The sequence below is a fragment of the Numida meleagris genome, chromosome 3 (assembly GCF_002078875.1).
Source record: "Numida meleagris isolate 19003 breed g44 Domestic line chromosome 3, NumMel1.0, whole genome shotgun sequence".
In the NCBI taxonomy this organism is placed as follows: domain Eukaryota; kingdom Metazoa; phylum Chordata; class Aves; order Galliformes; family Numididae; genus Numida; species Numida meleagris.
This window is the reverse complement of record NC_034411.1, coordinates 81,900,244-81,921,649: the sequence shown is the minus strand read 5'-3', so window position 1 is coordinate 81,921,649 and position 21,406 is coordinate 81,900,244.

Sequence of the window (21,406 nt, the reverse complement as noted above, 5' to 3'; positions counted from 1 at the left end):
TAGATGGAGATCTAAAAGAACAATGAGACCTGCTAGTGTAAATAATTTCCTGTCTTTGAGACATCTGTGTACTTTCCTGAGGAGGTTTCAAATGCAGTTATTATTCTATTTATTTCAAAATATACAAGCATAAAGTTTTGAACTCTGGTTCTCATTTCCACATTTTCTTATTATTCATGCCACTTAACACTACTTATTTTCACTGTATCCTGATCTTCTTCTTTATACAAAATGGCCAATATGCTAACTGAAATGTAATTAATGTTTAAATTTGCTTAGTCTACCTTTGAAGTGGATGAAGCAAAAAGCATTCTAGCAAGCTTGAACATTATTATTGGAACTGCTCCATCATTACATTATAGGTACTCTAGGGAATCTGCTTTAGCAGGCTGGACTAGATGATTTCCAGAGGTCCCTTCCAACCCTTGCAATTCTGGAATTCTGTGATTCTGTATCTTACTGCTTCTATTTCTTCTCCTTAATGTTTTCCATGTTCTGTACAATTTTTTGTTATTATTGATTTTCTTAATATTTTAACTAATGTCTTCTCACAGCATTGTTAAAAATTACTACATAGTTATAAACATACTTTCCTTAAGTTATGTATCTCTTAGATATATCTGTGCTGTTAATCTTTGGATGAAGTTGCAAAATTTCAGGGGTGGACGTTCCATGTTCTAGCACATCTTGTATCCAGACTTCTTACATAGTCCAACATAATTCTTACAGAGCAGCTACATTCCTCAAACTGAAAGGGACAAAATGTTCCAGGTCATGTTAACCTGTTAACTTGTCTCCAATAACCTGTTTTCTAGTGTGCAGAGAAGCACTTGGAGATAAGAGCTGAAAAGTTGTAACAGAAAAAGTCGTGGAAGATTCAGACAATAATGGCACCTATAAACTTGTCAGCTTGATGGTACATCACTGACAAGATAAAGACCAACAGTCATGTCCAAATTCAAAGACTCAGAAGTAGTAGAAACATAGTCAACTGCAAAAGGCATCCAGATCAGGATAGATACATCTCCTTGGATACAGAAACAAAATGAAGCCTGAGATCCTGGGGTCAAACCGAATCATTCATTTTCTAATTACACCATAAAATGTCACAGCCCTTTCAATTTTCTCTTTTCAATCCATGTTGAGCTTAGTTCACAGTATTCCACATCATTATGCCATAGTTACTAATGTACTTCTAGCTTTATTGGTAAATAACCACTGCTGCCTCTTCATGATATGGTTTCAGACTTTGGTCTCACAAAACATTAGCATGTTATATTAGAAGAAAAAATGTTTTTAAATTTTGCCTTAGAATATGTATTTTTCTAATAAATTCAATTACCTCCTTGCCTATACAAATCCAAAGATTTTGAGGCATTTAGTCTTTATTCACATAGTCCTTTTTTCCCTCTTTTAGGTTATACAGGATTTCTAAGAACTGTTAATTTGCAGACATTGAGATGTCTTGGTATGAGCATGTTCTGACACTTTTTTTTTTTATTAGATATTAAAATATTCCTTCAGTATTAAAGGAAACTCAATTTACTTATGGAAGTGCTCACAGCATTTGCTATTGGGTTTAAGAGACTCAGGACAAGTTAGCACATGGCATCAGAAATCAAAATGAGCATCCATCAAAATAAAATAGCAAAGTCATAAAGGAAATGAGAAAAACCTATTGGTGCTCTCAAGAGCTAGAAATCTCTGTTTCTGTATAGGGGAATAGGTTGATAGGTATGAAGTTTTCCACGTAAATGCCTTCATTTATATTACAAAGAAACCAAAATTAAAGAATTCACATCAGTATTTTGTACACTTATATGGACGTTGGACAATTTCTGCAAAGATTTCTTTTACCTCCCAAATGATTTTTAGGTATTGCTGTGGGAGAGGAAAAGAGGACTATATAATAACAGTGACATCAACTCCAGTAGTATTTTTAAGGCTATAAAGTTTGCTTCTACTTCTCTGTCTTTTTGTACGTGGAGACTCAAAGCTGTCGTATCCATTCTAGTAGATAATATTTTTGCCCTATGTTAGGAAATATCTAATGTGAACTGATGTTTAGGTACCATACTGCTCAGCAGAAATGTCTGAGATAGAAATACACAAAAGTGCATAACTTAAAATGTCTCCATTCTTTACATAATCAAATCAGGCAATCATATGCCCAGGAAATGTTATTTCCTGAGAATGAAAAGACAAGTTGTGTGAATGAAATCTTTGCCCATTCTGGGTAAATTCATTTTTAAGGGGCCTTTCTGTTAGATAGAGGCTTGTGAAAGAGCTCATTGCAATTAATTAATGGACCCAGAAGAAAATTTAACTCAGTTTAGTCTGTAGTAATTGCCTTGATAAATTATAATTTAGAAAGAATTCAGTAGTTTAACAGGAATGTAGTTGTCATTATTGTATGATGTGTCATATCAAGCTGTTATTGATGCCAAATTTGTTGTACTTTGCTTCCTATATTCTGATTTCTTCGGGAAGAATTTGTCAGATTAAAGAAAAGGCAAACTGCAGTTTCTTCATTTGCCTTACACTTACACTTCTGTGGGTTTTTTTTTTAACATCTATTGATGGGCATGTTGTACATCTTTTACTGCTGAGATAGGTCACCATATTAGCTTTGAATGTTTAAACTTCTGAACGAATTTTTTATATACAGAGAACTACAAGGCTAGTTAAGGTCCCATAGGAATACTCACAGTCTGACAAGCAAAGACTGAAGAGAACAGCAAGTGTAGCGTCTAATTAAGTATCAGTCATGTTATTTTGCTGCTCAAGCAAATTAAAGGTGAGATATATATTGTAATGACTGGGATGTTCTGTCAGAAATCACTCTTTGTCCCACTAATGAAAATTGATTTTTCCTAATAATATATATGTATGTATATTATATTTATGTATAATATATATGTATATGTATGACTCAGCTTCTAGCAAGAATTCATAGAGTCATGCAATTGGTGATGTGCTTGATATTATCTGGGCAACTCCAGCATTTAAATACAGTTTTGCTATTCTTAAAGCTGTATATCTATTTCAGTCATTGTTAGAACATTTATAACAAATTACTTGCTGCATTAAAACATCCCTTAATCTGTTTATTGTTTGTCTGTATATATAAGAATGGAGCCACTAACATCCTGAAAAACACATTCGAAAACACATGCTTTAAAAACCTTCTGTAACTGTTAATTAAAAGCTCTGAAACATTTGAACTCACTTGAAACAAGAGGCAAAATGCTAAGAAGAAATGAAAGAACAATGCCTTTTGCAGGGCTTGTGAAGATCCTGGGTCCAATTTTAATTTATGTGAATTATAAATGCCGGTGGCAACAGCTGGTTGAGTGCTATGTGGCAGCATGTTAAAGTCCTCAAAGTTGGATTTTTGGAATATTATTTTCAAGTTAATACATATTCTGTCTGCATTAAGTGTGATAATGATTACTAAGTTCTTGATGTCTGAGGTTGGAATGAATACACCATTTTATATCCAGAGAATGTGTGAGGAAGAAAATCTCAAAAAGCAGAACAATTTCTTTTCATTTTGTTGGAATTTCTCTTCCATTAGGATTATAAACTAGCAAGTTAAATGTTTGAGTTCTATTGTATTGTAGGTTTGTATACATATTCATTATTCTTTGTATAAGCATGCACAAAGAGGTGGAACTAAAGCAGATTGCCGTGCATTGTAGCTGCTGTGTTTCACCAGCTGCATACTCATTTAGGTGGTATTTACTCTGGTAATGATTATTTTAATGAAATCACAGTCTAAATTGGTCATCTCAGGGAGTAATCCAGAGATATTCAAAAGATTTAGTACCAATTTAGTAGACTGAGCGGGAAACGCTGAGAAGTTGGTTTCCATGATTCTGTAACGGACTGTTTAAGTGCTGCAGAAATATTCAGACTGAAGTGGAAACAGTACATGATCTTCCTCATCTGGTACGCTATTCAGAGACGACTCCAGTACTCTATTCAGCAGAAGAATGCCGAGCCTTAAAACATCTGATATGTGGCATAAATTGGAGTTTGAGGCTGCCAGCATGAAACCAGCTTGAAAATTAGCTAGAAAGTGTCAGGCAACCATTTCAAACCATTACAAATGAGCAAAACATAGATATACTGTCCCACTTTTAGTTGAAACGTTTTCACTAATGCAGTTGTTTTGCAATGTCTCTTCTAAAATGAATGATAAATGAATGATGCTGAGGCTTTTCAGGAGTTCAGTTAACATTCACATTTCTGAGCAAGTTTGAGTTATAGTTTTCCTGTGTTGCTTGTGTTGGACAACAGATTGGTAATGATTACTTTCTATTGAATTTAGAACAAAAAGGGGTAGAGAGTTAGCAAGTAAAAATTACCATTGTGATAAGTATGCATTGATTTTTCACCTTATGTTTCCTGCTACATGAATCATAGAATCATAGAATTAGCTAGGTTGGAAAAGACCTACAAGATCACCTAGTCCAACCATCCACCTACCACCAATAACCCCACTAAACCATGTCTCTCGACACTATATCTAAACGTTTCTTGAGTGAATGAATGAACTTGGGTTCATAGAAGAACTGCTCTTGAGTTCTTAGAATGTGGGGAAGATGTTAAAATAGGCATCGACTTTTACTGTCTCTATAGATGGTTGAAGAATTCCGATCAGTTTGCATCCACTTTTTCTGTCTACATATACTGCTTTATGTACCGTTTGTATTTCTTTACCAAGCAATTATGGAGAAAAGGGACTGGTCTGATATCCCTTTGTGAATAGTCCTACCCCTACAGTTCTTCATGTCTCTAAGACTTAGAATAAGGTATTGAGGAAAAGACTGCTCAAAGCATGTACATATGGCATCTAGGATGCCTGAGTAGAAAAAAAAAAAAAAGGAATGAAGTGGTATTAGGACTAGATTTCTTAAGGAGGCAAAAACAGCTTCTAGTGCTTTCCTTGAACTTCTTTATTTCTTTTAAAAATTCTGTGAAGGACAGTCAGAAACATGGGCTAAAGATTATCTGTGTAGTCTTTAAATATAAATACAGATGAAGACTTAGCTCTCCAGAGTGATTAAGCATTCATCTACAGTACTTGTTGCAAATGCAGGCTGTGCTATTCAGTCAATATTTTATAGAAATGTTTCATTTTTATCAGTGCAGTACAAATATTTCAACGTGTCTACTGTTTTCATTCCCAGCTAACTGCTCACTGAGTGCTTGGCTGTTCATATGATACACCAGACTTCTCCAACCATACATTTTTGTGATTATGAACGATGCCTTTCTTATATTCGATGACTGATGAGTACATTGTTATTTAGAAAGAATGGGCTTCAAATTATTTAGTAGTGAACTTTGAGGTGCAGATGCAGTTTGGGGTTGGGTAAAAGTACTGCTTTGAAAAAGAAACAACCACTTTCCATTCTTACTGCAAAGAGCTCTAAAAGTGATATCCACATTGCTAAATGGATCTGATCTACAGTGTGGAGTATTTTAAGAGTGATCCCTGCCTTCCACAAAAGGATTAAAAGACGATCTGACAGCGTGAAGTGGTTTAAAGTGGTGTATGGGTAAAATGGCAATTCAGAAGGTAAAGATAACACTACAGCTGGGATAGCTGTTCCCTTTCAGATGCCAACATTGCCACATCTTGCAAGGAGTGTCAAAGCAAGGTTCCTCAAAGCTCCCATTAACTGAATCACAAAAAAAGCATATGCTGTAGTTTTGTTTCCCAGAGTTTGAAGTGATGTTGCATCATTTTCACAGTTTCAAGGGTTGGACAGTGAACACAATCATCTTTCACAATTCAGACTATAGTCTTGTGGCCTTACATCATTACTAAGCACTGTAACTCATGCTGAAAATTGAACTTTCTTTTGTACGAGGTCCATTTACTCAATGATATCTTACCCTAACCTTCCCAATAAAAGAAGATTAAAATCATTTCAGTTTTTAATTCTTCCCTCTTCAGCTTCCATCCATATGATCTTAATGTGCCTTTCTCTCTGAAGAACTGACTGGCATCAGAGGTTGTTCTTGTTACACTTCTCTAAACCTGCTTTTTGAAAAGCTGTTTTGTGTTAGTATGAACTTCCACTGAAGACAGAAGATGTAATATGGGTTTTTTTAGTTACTAATGTGATTTTAAACTTCTCTGAGATCAGCTGTCTGAAATGAATGAAAAGATCAAGTTGCTCTTGGTCTTCCAAAAGAAAACATAAGGATCTGTTCAGCAGGACTGTTGTTGTTAACTCAGTTTTTTAATCCAATGGATGTGTCATCTGCACACACCACCTCAGAAATGAGGTTATATGTCCTCCTTCTACGTTTCTTTTTTTTTTTTTTACAAAGTATGCATGTACATCAGTTAGTGAAACAAGTGAACAACGCTGAGGCAACAGCCAGTTACTGCAAGCGTCAGACCATCCATGCCTTTAATTGTTAGTAAGTCTGATGGTTAATTCATTATTATGATTGTGGTCATGTACCACAATCTAATTAATAGTTAGACTGCCATTAGTTTCTAGAGCTTGGGTGCATATCTAATCCTAATACAGCAGTATAGCTCTTTTTGTCAAGTGAACACATACATTTATTAGGATAATATGCAACACATTTGTCCAGGTGTCATTTCAGAGAAGTAATTCTAACTGCCATTAACTGCATTTCCCTATTTGACTAATATATTTACTGAAGTCTGTAACAGTTATCCACTTATGTTTCTGGGGGGATGCAGGAGGCTAAGAGCTCTACAAGCTCTTATTGCCTATGTCAGCTTCTCTGTTCTCTCTAGGTCACCTTCAGATCCCCGGAACTTGCTCATTTTTTCAGGACTTATTAAAATGAATGTCAACAGCCCAAGGTACTGTTTTCCTAGTATCTTGCTTTTGCCTCTGAAGAGATACTATAATCAAAACAACCCTTTTGTGGCTAAGTTAAATAATTAGAATTGTGTTTAGGCACATTTGGCCCTTCTTTAAAATCCTATAAATCCCATACTTTACTTCTTTCTCAAGTGAATTCCTTTTTTCATATTTTTTCAGTTTTGTTTGCAGAATTGTTAACATTTTCTATATATTTCTATTTTTCTGTTGTGTTCTTTTGGTTAATTATTTTGTTTTAGTAATATCACTGTTTTGGTCTTCTAGAACTGTGATGCTATAGCAGATGTGAAAGCAGAACATTTGCTCGTTAAGGTTAATGGTGTTTTTGAACTCCTGTCCTGGACTAAAAGACCCATATCCATAGTAGATATTTTCTGGCATGATTTCACAGAATTGCAGGGGTTGGAAGGGACCTCAAGAGATCATTGAGTTCAACCCCCTGCTAAAGCAAGTACCCTACAGTAGGTCACACAGGTAGGCATCCAGGCAGGTCTTGAATATATCCATAGAAGGAGGCTCCACAACCTCTCTGGGCAACCTGTTCCACTGCCGCATCACCATTACCATAAAGAAGTTCTTCTGCACGTTTATATTTTAAGTTTTAGGCCATTGCTCCTCGTCCTATCACTGTGCACCACTGACAAGAGCCTGGCCTCATCCATTTGCCTCCCACCTCCCTTCAGATATTTATAAACATTTGTTAGATGCCCCCTCAATCTTCTTTTCCCCAGGCTGAACAGACCCAGGTTGCTGGGTTATTTATCTTATCACTCTTAACATTGATTTTAAAAATACTTTGTACTGAAGAATTCATTCAGCTCTATCTAAATCTGTATCTTTGTTTAATTGGGTTTATCAGGCATTTACAAAGTACTTTACATAGTTGTACAGCATCTAAATTTGGACTTGGAAAACATGAAGTCTACTCATATTACTTAGCTAAAGTCTATTTAAGAATGGATTTTTTTGTACAACTTCATAGGAAGGAAGATGTTCCTATGTACAGCCCAGTTAACATTTTGATCGCAAAAATTACTGAAATGTTTGTCATGCTCTCTTCTTCTTTGAGACTTCAAGTAAAGTAATTACCATTCCATTGAAAAAAAGAAGAAAAAAAAAAAGGAAAAAAGATAGTGAACTTCTCTGAATATAGTCCAGACTTCCCTGTGTGACATTTTCAAGACCTCTGGTAAATAGCATTCTGCACTGAAGTCTTGAGAGTCCACAGCTCATCATACACATATTCATGTGCTCGTCATCCTTTAGCTGCTTCTGTGGGGATAGGAGGGGTGTTGCAAATATTTAATTAAATTGAATGTCAGTTTTAGAAGCCAGGTTGAAGTTTTATCAGGAAGTGAACCTGAAAAGGCATTTTTGCAGATTATGAGTGAATGAATCTATTAAGCAGATGGCCGCTGTGAAGTCAGAAAAATCAAATATAGCCTTCAAACTCTCATGAGTAAACATGAAGACCCAGTGAGAACTAATTATTCTAGCTATCACTGACATTTTTTCTTTAATACTAAAAACCTCTATTTAAGGCTGAACAAGTTACCTTTCAATTCACTGTCATCCCTGTCAAGATAAAAATACAGAAAATACATGTGAATTAAAATGAGGCACCTTTGGGGGATGTTTTAATTTTCCAAAAATAGTCCAGATTCCTAACCACAGGTAAATTCTTGTTTAATGTCCCTGCGGACTGAATTTATGTAAAGTATTTTTAACTTTGTATGTTGTGCTAGTTGTGCCTCCTTGGAAACAATTACTGAGCTGGTGTTGAATCCTCAAACAGAATTGACTGAAATACCTTTGGAGAGAGTGCACACCTCTGAAAAGATAAATCATTCCATTTCAGTGGTTTCAAAAGGAAATGTTTCAGCTTTTCATTTTGAAAGAATGTGTTCTGAAACCAGATCGTAAAGGCTTTTAAAAAGTGATTTAGTAACCCAAGAATAAAACGAATTATTCTGTTGTCTTTTGTTGAAAGTAGGACAAAAAATTGTAGAGTTTTCTCATTTCATTAAGTGGGTGGAAAAAAAAAAAAAACACTATCAGAATTTCCATTTGTTGTCAACCAGAATGAATTTTTCTTTCAGTCTTGCTTTGGTTTGTCTGCCTGCCAATAATGGACCTCTGTCCATGCCCATTGTTGTTATAGTATTATTCTTGAGTTGGTAAGTCTAATCACCAGCTATAACAGGGTTACAACATATGTTCACTAGGAACTTTCATGAACTTCATCCTCAAAATTACTTAGTTTTTCTTTACTTCTTATTTGCACTGGTTGTAGCTCTTCTTTGGTTGGAAATCTCCTTTTCGGCCTCAATTTTCATAGGTAGTTTATGCTCTTATAGTTTCTACAACAGCACTGGTTAGTGGTTAAATACATTTCTCCTTCATGATCATCCCACTCATGTTTAGAAGGAAAAAAAACTATCCACTATCAACTGTTGTTTTGCTGGTCTGAATAAGCCAGGTTCCTTCAGTTTCATTTTGTGTTGAATATACTTCCAAGACTTGATTGTTCAGTTGGACCTTCTTTGCTATAGCTTCAGATTAATTTCTCTTTCTTGAATAGTGGCCAAAAGTGCACATGGTATAGAAGATGTAGTTTCCAGACAGTGCTGCTAATATCCCCTGTCTATACTGGAAATACTTCATCTATTATAACCCAGGATCACATTTAACATTTTTTCCACAGCAACATGATACCAATGATTTTTAGCCATTCTCAACCCACTCATATGTCTCTTTTTCTTCCTCCACTATTTGAGTAGAATACTCTCAACTCTAAGATTCTGGACACGTCTAGGTCTGGTTCAGTGATTGGATATTTTTGAATTGGCACTGACATGTTTCCTCTGCTTAGGAAATTGCTACATTCAAAATTGTAAAAGAAACCCATGGATTTAATTAGCTTTCACCTGTCTAATTCCAACCACCTTTCACATATTTCCTTTTCCTTGTTTGTTTTTTTTTTTCATATACGTTCCTCAGAAATATGTTCTGAATTCTTAGAAAATACTGAAATGTTTTGCTCCTGCTCATAGCCCCCCGCCCCCCCCCCCTCCCCACCCCCTTCAGAGGCAGGTAAAGCATCATTAAAGCATCATTCCTGCAACATGAGTGACATTAGTAAATGTCTACACACAAGTATATATTCATTTCAGTGTCAGTGGTCTCAACTTTTGTAAAGGTTACCAAAAGGTACCATGACTTGGGTGTCAACTTTTGCAATTGCTCCCATGTCAGATGTGGTAGTTTCTGAATTTATTTACCTCCTATTATTCATGCTATCTTTCACCTTCTGCTCTCCAGCAAAAGTTTATTTAGAATACAAGTTAATATTAACTTGGGTTTTGGCTCATTTTAAATTGTTCTGCACTGACTTCCTTATCTCAGCTCTTCTCAGTACTCTTCATCATCCCAGTTTTGTATGAGCCTGTGTTCAGTCCAAGTAGCTCTGCAATAGTACTGCAAAGACCATCATAGGATACAAGCTCTAGAAGATTTGCACCTTCATCTTAAACAAATTACACATCCTTCCTCCATGTTCTCATCCCTTTCTTTACACTTCCCTGGTCAGAAGAGAGATTCTCACTTGTTCCTTACCTGTGTTTTCAACTTAAGTTAAAAAATGATTTCAAGACTTCCAGATTATATGTTTCAGTTAAGGAGGTTTACTGTACTCCTTCCAAAGCTGCATAATATAGAACAAAATTCTTGAGTGAAAAAATACTGCTTTTTTTTTCTGGTTATATCTTAATGTTTTTGTGGAATATATATAATTGATGTTTAGTGTGAATTTTTTATGATAAGGCTGAATAACATTGAGGATATGGATTAATTTTCCTGGGAGTGAATGCCAACAGTGAGCGATACTCCAGATGTTTGTGGCTGAAAGTCAGCAGTACAGCTGCTCTGACAAGAACGGGGAAGAATGGAGAGGCAGGTTTTTGGTTCTATGTCTGAACCAGCAACAGTTGCTTTGGGAGCTCTTCTCCTCCACAGCAAAGACCTACATCCAGATCTCAGTATTAAAACTCCCTTACATCGTGTGAGTGACTACAGCTAAGTTGCACTTAATCTTTTAATGTAAACACCTCAATTTAAAATTTAAGGTACTTGTCTTTTCTTCACCATTCCTTGTGCTATGTGCAGATTTTAAAAATAACACCGAATTAATTTTGCATTTTGGTTACTTTGGGAATAAAATGACACTTAAGAAACATTATAATAAAATGACACTAGACCGATGTGGTAGCTGAAGTCAGAAATGTTGTCCCAGAAAGTGGTGTCTCACGGAAGTGTCCCTGTTAAGTACAGTGTCCATCTAAGTGTTAAAACTGTGAGCATACAACCTCTTCCATGGAAGAGGCTGAATAGTTCCTTTATCTGTAAGTTTACATCTGTTGTTTCTGTGGATTCTGTGGCCATAACAAAATCACTTCAGGTTCAGTAATTGGTTTCTGTAGTAGTTTGAATCATGCTAGACAGAAAAAGGATAAAAATAGGTATTTTTCAATTATGTGAGTATAAGACCACCAGCTGGGCTCCTCCCTAAAATATGTTTGGGTTACTCTAACTGAACAACTTGATAAGGATAGGGAACACCTCTGCAGCAAGTAGTATTTCTACCCCACCATGGAGAATGCATTCCCTAAGCCTGGGACCAGAAGCAGTGTAGTCATTGCTGACCCATCTTGAGCTACAGAGAGGTGGTCGAAGGCTTTAAGAAGAGAAAGTGTGAGCACAGGCAAAAGGAATTTTTTTCTGTTTTTACTCTCCAGTTTTCTTCTTGCTCGCTGCATGCTGCCCATGCTGTCTCCTCTTTCCTGCCTGCAGAGGTAATATTTATGGTTTTTATTTTGCTGAGCATGTTTCTCTTGGAAGGGCTCTTCCTTTCAATAGAAAGGTGCTTCTGCTCACCTTTGCACAAGGGATCAAGAAAGCAGCTGTATGGACACGTAGAAAGCCTTTCTGGTGCCTTTGTTCTGCTTGCATAGTCCTCCATGTTATAGAGATTGTCGTGCATATCTCTAAGATGGATCTCACTCTTGGTCCCTGGAGCATCATGTAGCAGGTTCAGCTGAGACCTTCACGTGCCATTGGTACCTGGTTTTCATCTAGTACAACCCTTCTCTTCAACTTTTTCTCTAACCCTCCTGATGGAAACAAAGCATCCTTTGCATTGCGTATACCTCTGAACAGTTACAAATTGAACAACTCTCTGAATGGAAAGGAGGCCCAAGATAAATTAATGACATTGTGACTTAAATAAACAATACTGCATCCTGCACCCATCCTGTTTTTATTAATGTCTTTGACAAGAAAAAATGTTGTTTATATCAGAATGGGATTTGTGCTTTTTTGTTGTTTTTTGTTTCTATATCTGAGTTATAGCACCAGAAGGGGAAGAAAGGGTTTTCATGAAGAAGTAATAAATTACTTGTATATAAAGTTACTTAATGAAGGTATGAATTTAGTCCAAACCATCTCTGAAGGCTAATTTAAAATTAAAGTGAAGGAATCTAAGTACTATGCTAGCATTGCTAGTTTCCTAACTGATGGTTACTTCACGCATACTGACATACTAACCATAGTTATCTTGGTTTGTTGCTAAAAGACAGTTGAGTGGCTATGTGCATTTTATCTGAATTTATAATTTGGTGACAATAGAGGATGCAAAAATTGGATTCCCCATCATAGGAAGCTTAAATAATTCCAGGAATAATTTAATGGAAGTCAGAGCAACTGGTCACTGGAACATCCACTGCTTGATGCCATGGATTTATCATCAGGATGAAAACTAGAAGAAATAATCCCCAAAATTTGTTTCAGCTAAACACTAATGAATAATTATTTTCTATTGTGCATTTGCTTAAAGTAGGAATTGCAAAATTTAGCGTGCATGTTTGCTTGTTCTAAGATGGCACTGACAATTAGACTGTCAATATTAGCATGACTGCAAATGTACACACACTTTACTGTAGTGCTGTAATACTGTAGTATTGTACAAGTATAAATAAAGGCTTTGTTGCTTTTGGCACTACACTTACTTCTGAAAACCCTGCTTGCTTTCTGAGTCTGTGAACACAGTCAGGTTCTCTAAAATTTGTACTATTTTGTAGCAGTGCAAAACAAACTTAATATTTAACCACATGGAGGATGTCTCGGCCTTGGAGGGATAAGGTATTATAAGCACTATCACCGCAGACAGTTGAAAGAAACAGTGTGGGAGTTACAATTATGGGTTCAATAACCTGTTTTTCTTTTTCCTCCCACGTATGCTCATCTCTTGCCATATTCTCTTCCAATAGTTTGCAAATTTCAAGTGTTTCCCAGAATGTCCTTCTATTAAGGAGATTAATGTAAATATGAACAACCCAGAATCTGTTATCTGCATTTGTTGAAGGCTCATCCACAAAGTAGTACAGCAATAATGTTTGCAGTGCAGAGATCAAGTTGAAGTATAAATTTGAGTTCTGACCAGCATGTAGGCCGTAGGGCTGTGAAGGAGAGCCTACTTCAAAGAATGAGGTCATTTGCCTTAGAACCCAGAGTACCTTTTTGAATCAAAGTGCCTTCATTTCAATGTGTTTATATTTAGATTTTTTTTCATTGATGAGAATGGAATAAGTACTGGACAGATTGTTGCTGTTACAACTGAGCACAAAATTTACCTCTTTATAGGTGCCCTGTTTCTTTAATGTGTTCTTGCCTTCTTCAGGAATAGGTGAAATTAGAATATTACAGACTTTCAAGAGGTTAGGAACGTTCAGTATTTCTTCTCTGGACTTGAACTATGTGGGTACTGAGTTTTTTTGTTTTTTTTTAAAGGCAACTTCAGAATTTATTAAATGAGCAAATAATGTTATTTTTCCTATGCTACATGGTTTCAGGATGCATTCTAATTAAAACAAGAGTACCTTCTTGTGGCCCTGTCAAAATGTAAACAACTTACCGTATGGTAGATGTGTGACATCCTTAATCATACTCAGTAATAGTCTTCACAGTCGATAAATAAAAGATATTTTTCCTGCACTCCACAGTCTCAGGCACCTAACTTCTCTTTAATGCAATAACTTTAAAAACAAGAGGCAGTACAGGGTTACATTTCCTCATACTCTAGCTCCAGATAAGCCATTAGCATTAAGCAGCATATGATTTGCCCCCGTGAGTTGTGGTTTACTTAGAGAACGTTTGCCAATTAAGCAAAATGAGCCTCACATTTGTCAACAGTACACTGATAACATAGCTGGTGTATTCAATGAGGTCATCAGCCCTTCTAGGAAATAATAGGTGTCTGAGGAACATAACAGGACAAATCTATACTTGGCATGATCACATGCAAAAGGAATAAGTCGTAAATTGGAAGTCAGGTAATGAACTGGAAGTAAACCTAGTCAGTTCTGTACAGAATTTTCTCATCGTAAGCTCCAGACAGTCCAGTGTCTGCAGTCAACACAAGCATACAATATACATCTAAGAGAACAAGAGCCAGTATTTATTCATACCTGTGGTTTCATTGTTAATCCATGTCATTAATGCTTAAGGGTTGGAATACAAGATACTGAAAAGGCATCACAGTCAAAAGAGCTTATCTCTTGGAAGCCATACAAAACCCAGGACCATGTCTGTACTGCCAATTACATGTTTTAACCACAGCTTTTATCTACCAGTACTCTAGCCGTAAGAGCAGATCCCTTCACGTTTTGCTGTTTGTCTCTCTCCTTTGCTCACTCTTTTCCTTTATTTACTGGTAGAAGGAGGTGGAAGCAAAACAACACAGTGGTTCTTGTAGAAGTAGAAGAGTGAGAGCAGCTGCTAATTTGATTGAGATGGGAAGGTCGCCAGAGATCTAAAGAAATAACTGCAGCAATTGTTCTGAGGGACCTTACACTGTCCTCTTCACAGCACAGAAGCAGCTACATATGGGGCAATTAAAATCATGTTTGAACTGTAGCGGCAGCATCCTGTTGGGGAAGGGTTTCTGAAATACTTTCAATAAAAAAGAAAGAGGAAATGGAGGATATGCCTAGCTTAGCAATTATTCTCTTTTATTTTTTAATAGAGTACAATGGCATATTGGAATATATAGTAATCAGAAACTAGTAAAACTGCCACATCACAATACCATTTTAAAGGTCTTAAAAAACATTTATACAGCTTCTGAAGAAGACTTAAAAAGGCAGAATGGTTTAAATTTACTTACAGTTCTGTGTCTTTGTAACATTTCACATTGTCTTTCCCTTCAGCTTTGCTGTGAGTTGAGCTCCTTACTAGTCCACAGCAGTTCATCCAGTGGCTCATAGACTGTGCTTTAGTGATACAAAAGTATGCTGTTCTCTTTATTTGGCTGCAAATATTAAGGAGTACTGATAGAGCTGGCACTGGAGATCACAATGGTACTTGTGTGCCTGAATGTATAGTGAGCTGATGCATGGAGGGAAGAAAAAATGGCAGCAAGGGGAAAGCTTCTATCAGTCTAATACTGGTGAGCTATCACTCATATCATCAAGTCAACATCTATGGCATCAGTGTAGAAATACTTGAGGAAGAAAGAAAACTCTCACAAGATCAATTAAAGTTAACCCTAACACCAAGGATTGTAAGATCTTTTCAAGTATTTTTAAGCCTTAGTATCTTCTATTTTTATAGCAATGTCTGAATAAACTGTGTTTCTTGTTCTTGCCCTTTGATTTATGTCGATATTGTTTCATATTCTGTTTTGAATGGAAAGAAGTTAGAAGATGTTACTGTGATCTCTATAACAGCAGACTTAATGCTGCTACGGCAGCCTTGAGGAATTAAGATTCTGGGGACTCCAAACAGAATTGGATCAAGAACATATGATATTACTGAAAATTAACAGAATTTTTAAAAATAAATTACAAACAAAACTTTTTGTGCTATCACCTATAGAGAAGCACACTACTATGAACTTCGTACTATGACACTTTGGCAACTACCTGAAATCGGATGGAATTAAATCTTTCTTTACAAGATCTACTTGAATTGAGGAGACTTACAATTTACTGCAAATTCATCATGTAACTATTCCTACTGAAATTTTTTACATCCTTTCAAAGGCTCTATTTAAGATTAGAGTTCTGTCATATTTTTGAACTTAGAGGGAATACCCAGCAGTAGTGACAGCTGTGGAAATACTGCTAAATGGGGGCATGCTTTTTAAATAGGCTGAGCTCCTATGCTTACTTTTAGAGATGACAATAAAAACTTTTCTACATTATTACATATTAGGGAATCCTAAGAAGGGTTCATTTTAGTGCCTAGCCCCAGGCATCCAGTGCTGTTTGAAATGCTAGTGTCCCCTCCAAGCATCTGTGGCTTCTGGAAGACACAGGCCTCCTGCTGATTGTCATCTGACGGACCTTTGCCTCAAATGGTCAGGAGTAACAATGGTTATGCAACTGAATTAAGCCTTTAGTTACTATATATTTGGCCTAAGTGCACATGGTTATGATTTTCTACTCTATGTCGTCTGTGCTTTTAATATGTCTAGCAATAAATATGGTTCAGTATTTAAGTTAATGTCACACTTGATAGCAAAATAATGCACACACAGGTTTAGATTGTTTTAGTTGTTTGGCATATCTGTAGATCACACATGTTATCTTATGAAACTGGAATAGCTCTAGAGGTATGCTTTGTTTATTCCTATAGAGCTTGACCAGCATAACCACTGAGATTTTCTTCTTTGCTGCCAGTCTGCTGTGGCTCCCTCATAAAGATTACTGCTGATGTTATTACGTGTTAGTTTTTTAGTTTGCATTCACATACCTCCATTTCAAAGAGTGGTGTGCAAGTAAGCTACGTGCTTTTCTTAATGAGCCTGAACGTGACTCAGTTATGTAATTCTAGAGAAACTACACTGTGGAGAACAAAGGCAACGGTCTATTCTAGTAGTTCACTGAGGAGAAAGAATTTTCAAATAGATAAAGGGGTTACTAGTCTCTTTGCAAGGTTAAGTACAAACTTTTGCTTCCAGGAGCTAACAGTTTAAAGTGGAAGAGCACCATTTACTGCCCCACCTGGATGTCTGACAGGCTTCAGGTTTGCTGGAGTCTGGGTGGCAAGGGGAATCCTTGAAAAACTGAAGCACTTGCAGGTGGTGAGCACCTGGCTGGTTCTTCACTGACACCCAGAGGTTTTCAAATACGTAATTAACTTTGTAGAAGAGGTGATCATTGTAATCATGGTGAGGATCCTAGATAAAGAAGGAATCTAGTAAAGTTAAGCTCTTAAAAATACCTCTAGAAACATTTTTCTGATTAAGCCAGTCATCCTACTACAATCAAGCAAGCTAGGAAGACTAAAGTAAGATTTCTTGAAAAGCGTAAAAGGAAATAACAAATGTTATTATGGGTTTCTTTGGCTTTGTTTTGTTCCTTTTTGGCACTGTGTTGAAGGAAAAGCATCACCAGGTCTGCTACGCCAGCAACTTGTCATTCTGAGCTCTTTTGCAGGGTTTTATTTCTTCCTGTGCATGTATGGCTGCCTCTATTCTAATCAAACTCAATCAGAAAGAGTCAACTGTGTTGTATTAACTATTGTTCTCTTGTCTGCAGTGTTCTATAATAGATTTTTAAGTTCTGCACTGACTCATACAATACATATCTAATCAAAAGCAAATTAAGCTGCATATTCTGACTTGACATTAATGGCAGATTAGCATTTACGACAACAGAATAGTGACGCTTTTCATTACATAAGATCAGAAAAGAAAATAAGAGTCATGCTTTGTTTGTTTTCTCAGTATATATTATCATTTGTCCTTAGGCTGAACTTTTAATTTTTATTACTACTTTTATTCAAGTTAATTTAATATATATTGGATGCTGTTTTTTTTTTTTAACCTGAGTCCTTAACATTTTCTATTTTATACAGATAAGTGGAGTAGGACTTCATTGACAGTACATATTCATAATTTTATGAATTCCACTAATAAATTCTTTGTATTTTGTAGGGATTCTATCAGTTTTCACAAACATGTTGAAGTTACTATGTAACACGTTTATAAAATCATTTTTTAGTAGTTGCTGTCTGATCATTGCTGTAGTACAACTACCTCTGCTCTTTTCATAGTTCCATTGAAAATGTCAGCATTTTTTTTTTTTTAGGGAGTTGCAGTGTAACTGTAGGGAAAAGCAGTAAATGACTGTCTGCAGGGTTAATACCAGTGCCAAGGCAGAATGTATGTAGGTTAAACTAGATTATGTGGTCAGTGTAGATGTCTGCATGAGGTACAGAAGCTGTTCCAGAAGCCTCTTAATTCTCCTAAGCATGGTGTGGCAAGCTCCTCTACTGAGCTGTTGAGTTTGAAGGTAGCTTCTGGCCACTTCAGTCACTGTGGCTTCAGATCCAAGGTCTTGAGCAAGTAGGGGCACAGTGTGTATTTAACAAGTGTCTATGTCTGGCAGACTCAGAGGGCCCAATCCCAAATAAAGTGTCCTGTAGTGTTCCAGGAGGTGTTAGCTCTTGTCTCATGATAGAACTACTTCCTTTCCAAAGGCTCTGAAGCACATTATCTTTTCACAAAAGAAATTGCTCTTCAGTCCCTACTTGCCATCCTTCTGAGTGTTTGAACACACATTCAGGTGCTCCCACTCCAGGTTGCAGCGATCCCTAATCTTGGCACCTTTGAGATACCCCTTCCTGTCTTCACTCAAGAAGTGGCCATTTTTCTACTAGATGGCTTTTGTCAAACATAAAACAGTCATCTTTTCATTGACTATGTTGGGAGCACTGAGGATGTTACTCGTTTTCATCTTCAAGAAGATTCTTCAAACCTGTTAAAATGCAATGTTCATCAGAATTTTGTCTGACCATTAGTTCTCTTGGTAGCCCCAGAAGTAGGTAACATTTTCCTCGTTTATATTTGAGAAGGACTACCTTTGAATTTGTTGCAACAGCACTCCAGCCAAGGTTAGAGCTGAGGGTCCCAGGTTGCCAGTTCTCTTCTCTTGCAGAAGTCCTGTCGTCTGCCACACGGTACAGGGGGTCTGCCTGGGATGTGCATGTTTAGTGCAACCAGAACACTGAAAGGTAGGATGGCTGCAGATGGAAACAGTGTGGCAAGCATTTTGTATTGTTTGTTTTTTTTTTTATCATTGTTTTAGGAGTAGACGATTATCCCTTTTATCAGAATAAGAAGTGACTCATAACTTAATGGCCTGGAAGAGCTTGGAGAGTTCCCCTGAGTCAGCATTTGGGCCAAGTTTGTTTGGGCTTGTTTCTGTTTGCTTGGGTTTGTTTCTGTTTGGGATTCTCTTTTTTTCTTTTGAAACAAATCAGAAGGGAAAGAGCTAGAAAGCCTTCCATGATATCAAAAAGACAGTCAAGAGGTAGGAAGTTAATTGAGTCTATATTAAGAATTCAGTACTCCTATTATTAAAGTATATAGGAATTTAAGTGAGAAAGAAAACAACTGATATGCTTAATAGCCACTAAAGTAAGTAAATCATTAGTAGATATTGATATCTGCTTTATATTAGTAAATCTAAAGCACATCATTGTCCAAAATAAATAGTAATATATTATTTGCTCCTCCACCAGGTAACAGTTCGCATTATTTATCTTCAGTCCACCTACACTAGTGGAAGTGGTGGATTTTTTCCATGGATTTACCAACCTAAGTCTGAAAGAAATGACAAGACTCTTGTCACTGTGTGGCTTAGTTGCAGCATAGTGACTTAAGAAAAAATATAAAGCAAAAAATTTTAAAATTCCTGCTGCACCTGAGCATGAGTTTTCTCAAAGCAGCAGTAATTCTTGAGGTGGAAATATATACATCAATAGTATATCATTATTCCTACAGCAAACAGCTTCTCAAGCTTCTACGAAGTGGCGCTCTCTCATTGTGCCACTGGTCGACTTTCCTACTAGGCTGCAACATGTATTCTTGGAGAGCTGCTAGGTCCTCAAAACTGGTACCAGTATTGCATGCATTACAGCATGATTGGGTGAAGATGTACATTTAACTGTGTAGATAAGGTCCTTATTTTCCTGTTATTTTGTCTCTGTTTACCACTGTGATGAACTCACAATTATACATTAATCAATAATAACAATACAAATATGTTTTCTATATGCTTTAAAATTATGCTGCATTGAGCAGAAACCAGCTAAGGCAATTTAGTGGAAAAGACTTATTTTATATTGACATTTCTAAATATGACCTGAATGTTACTCTAGAACACCAGAAATATTATATCACCATTGGGAGATATTTAGTGTAAATTTGGTGAAAAAGTATCTCATCTTTAAATAAACAACAGTCTTCTTTATTTTATACATTCCTATTTAAAGAAAAGGTCTTGTGCTTCTTTGTTTTTTTTTATATTCTATGTTGTGATAGGCTTCAGAATAAACAATAGTGTTTTTTCCTTGGCTGATAAAACCTTATTTAATGTTACTCAGCATGCCATACACCTGGAGTTAAAAAGTTTTTTCATTCCATATTAAAAGAGACATTGAGTTGCTGTTTTTTTGTCTTCTGTGCTTTCAGAAATGGTGCCTAATGATTATTTATTATTACATTAACACACAGAATTGTAGAATCCTTAGAGTTGGAAGGGAGCTCTAAAGGCCATCTAGTCCAACTCCCCTGCAGTGAACGGGGACACCACAGCTAGATCAGATTGCCCAGGGCCTTATCCAGCCTCGCCTTGAAAGTCTCCAGGGATGGGGTGTCAACCACATCACTAGGTAACTTGTTCGAGTGCCTCATCACTGTCACTGTAAAAGATTTTTTCCTTATATCTGACCTAACTCTGCCCTCCCTGGGCTTGAAGGCATTACTCCATGTACACATGTAATATTTATTGCACCTTCTTAGGACTTACTAGCTCTGTTTAAGCAACTCAAATATCAGAGTCTCTTTTCCCAGAAAAAAAAAAAAAAAAAAGTTCACACTGATGTAACTTAGTTGTGATAAAGAAGAAGCTTTTGTGCCTCCACTAAGGAGTTTATATGATAATTTTACCTAGACTAACATGCACAGCATGTAAAATTAATACATTTCCTTGAAAAAACTATTTGCATTGTACAATCATTTTTAAAAGTGAAGGTTTAGAAACAACAGAATTTTAGAAATACAATAATCCTCAACTAAGAAGTAAGCATTAATGAGGTTCTGATCTCATTAAACACGTAACAGTGGCAATCATCTAATTTCAGAGCAGACAAATCTGTAGGACATAAAAGTACCTCTTTAACTATATCCTGTCTTCTAAAATTCAGCCCCTAAGTCGCAAATTCGTCTTCTCCCAGTAAGCCAGAAATGGAATCGTAGTTCTCTGCCTTTCGCCTGTGAGTGAATAAATTTTACTTGGATGTAGTTTTATTTCTCTAGTACATTTTAAATCTGACTTTCATTTTTATAGACCGAGGCAAGGAGGAGGAGACTAAGGCTAGAATTTCACCAAAGTGTTTCCTTCAGACACGTGTTAGCTGTGAGAGCCTTAGATAAAGAAATCATTCACACGTTCATTGGAATG